Below are 2930 nucleotides of genomic sequence, written 5' to 3' on the forward strand. Positions count from 1 at the left end.
ATGATGGCAACAAATGTACAAATGAGCTTGACACAATGGATGTATGTATGGATTGTGAGAAGAGTTGTATGATCCCCCAATAAAATGATTAAAATTTTTTTTCATTAAATATACATATACATGTATATATATGAAGGAATGCATACACACTGCACACATCATTCTGTTGTGCTTCGTAGGTATTCTACATATATTTTTTACAAATGGAAGGTGGAGGGTTGGAGCAAACTTGTGTCCAGTCAGTGAATGGACTCATTTTCCAATAGCATGGGCTCATTTCATGTCTCTTACATTGTGGTCTAACTTTCCCAATATTTCACACTTGTTACAAATCATGCTAATGCTACACTCAGTAGACAACAGTGTAAACAAACATGTATGCATTGGTAAGCCTCCAAACTCATGTGATGTGCTTTATTCTATTGCAATAATATGGAATGGAAGCTGCAACATTTCTGAAATGTGCCTGTATCCATATGTACACGTACATACATGCACAGGCGCGCACACACACAGAACCTATTGAAGTAATTTTAGCAAGGTGTTAAGCGGTGAATCTAGAACATAAGGGTGTACACTAAATCACTTTTCAACTTTTTAATAATAGGGGTATTTAAACCTTAATAAACAGACAACGCCCAATTTTTAAAAATGGTCTAGAGCCTGAAGAAAGATTTCTCCAAAGAAGATACACAAATGGACGGTAAATACCTAAAAAGACATTCTACATCATTAGTCATTCTCACTCACTGCCAGTGAGTTGAAGCTGACCCATAGCAACCTAATAGGGTAGGGTAGAACTGCCCCTGTGAATTTAAGAGACTGTAACTGTTTACAGGAATAGAAAATCTTGTTTTTCTTCCGAAGAGCAGGCTGATGATTTCAAACTGCTAACCTTGTGGATTAAAGCTGAATGCTCCAGTAGCCACTATGCCATCAGAGCTCCTTCATTAGTCATTAGGGACATTCAAATCAAAACCACAGTATCATTTTATAAGCATGAGGATGGCTATAATAAAACCTACAATAACAAACCAACACTGAGAAGTACTTGGTTCACAATGTCCCTATCAGCATTATGTATAATATCCAAAGTAGAAACAACTGAAATATAAATAGCAAGGTGTGGTATAGCTATACCCACCACGTTAAGCTGACCCAGACTCAGAGTGACCCTACGGAACCGAGAGAACTGTCCTTTTGGGTTTTCAAGACTTTAAATCTTCAGTAGATAGCCTCATTCTTTTATTATGGAGCTACTGGTGAGTTTGAACCACTGACCTTGTAGTTAGCAGCCCAGCGAATAACCCGCTATGCCACCAGGGCTCCTTGTATAGCACAGTATTATCTATATAGTGTAATAATATAGTATAGCATAATACAGTATATTATTTAGCAATAAAAAGGGGTGGGTGCACTGATACATGTCACAACATAAACCTCAAACATATGTTAAGTGAAAGAAGTGAGGTATAAAGGGTCACTTGTGGTATGACTCCATTTAAATGAGATTTCAGGAACAGGTAAATCCATAGAGAGAGTGGAAGAGTGGTTGACAGAGGCTGGGGGAAAGTAAAACAGGAAGCAATTGCTTAGTGGGTTTGGGATTTCCTTTTGGAGTGATGAAAATGTCTTGGAACTAGACAGACATGATGGCTGGACAACACTGACTGTATTGAATGTCACTGAATCATACACTTAAAATACTTAAGTGCTAATATGTTACGTGAATTTCACCTTCCTAAAAATATTTTTTTTTTTTTTAAATAGGGATTTGGGGGAAAAGGTAAACACTCAGAAATAGAATTCATAGAGCTTTCTAGAAAACAGATGGCTAACATACCCTTCTCACAACCACTACCACAAACCAACAAAAACCATTCATGACACGCACCAAATTGTACACGGTATTTCAGGGAGAGACACAACCCCAGGCCCATTCATGGTACACGTGGAATCATTGGTTGGAGCACTGATCTTTGCTCAAAAATACCCCTCTGTTACTACTGAGACCTGGCCCCTAGGTTTCTTCCCTTGAGCAGGCCCTGAGAGTCCCCCCACAGCTGCGGTCTCCTGCCCTTCTCTCGCCCCACTTTCAGTGACACCTCTCCCTGGAGCCTGAGTGGAATCCTTGGGGCCTGGTCTCTCTTCCTTCCTTGAAAGGAGGCGAGGGCTGTGTGATCTCCCCTGACGATGTGCCTCCACCAAGAGCAGCGGCCCAGATGGAGTTTCAGATCAACCTGGCTTGCAGTGAGTGGCTTACCTTTCGGGGACGGAAGCCATATTTATTAATAACGTCTTGTCGACTCACTGATATTTCCCTGGGCCGAATGCGACCTAAGACCTAGTCCTCGATGTGAAGGCGCTCCGGGATTTAGTTAGTGAGGAGGAGGCAAAACACCCTGGACAATTAGCCAGGAGGCGTCTTCATTTCCACAGGAAGGAGAAAGCTATGCATCTGTCTCCTTTACCAACAAGTAAATGAAAATAATGACCCGAAACCAGTGGAAAGAAAAAAAAGGGGGGTGGGAATGAAATGAATGTAATAAAATTAACAGAATGAAATGCAGCACCAAATGAAGTGAGATAATAATGACGTGAAGCACAAGGAATGAAGCGAACCTAATGAAATCATTAAACCAAATGAAAGCGCTACAAATAGAAGCGAGTAAATCCATCAGAGGAACAGCGTGCTCCTGGAAAACGGCGTGCCCCGGTGGGTGGCACCAGCGTGCCCTGCAAGGGGTCTTCCACGGCCATCCCCGCATCTGTGGGACTCAGGGGACCGGCCATCGCTGAAGTGCAGCTCCAGGAAGGAGGGGCGCCACACGGAGCGAGGTGCGTCCCGAGCGAGCCCGTCCCCGCGCAGTCTTTGTTGGCGCGCAGGGACCCCGCCGGCTGGACGGCGCTCGGCCCCCTACGCGCGCGCG

Source organism: Echinops telfairi, unplaced genomic scaffold (assembly GCF_000313985.2).
Source record: "Echinops telfairi isolate 266 unplaced genomic scaffold, ASM31398v2 ScPeMD7_7420;HRSCAF=8458, whole genome shotgun sequence".
NCBI lineage: Eukaryota > Metazoa > Chordata > Mammalia > Afrosoricida > Tenrecidae > Echinops > Echinops telfairi.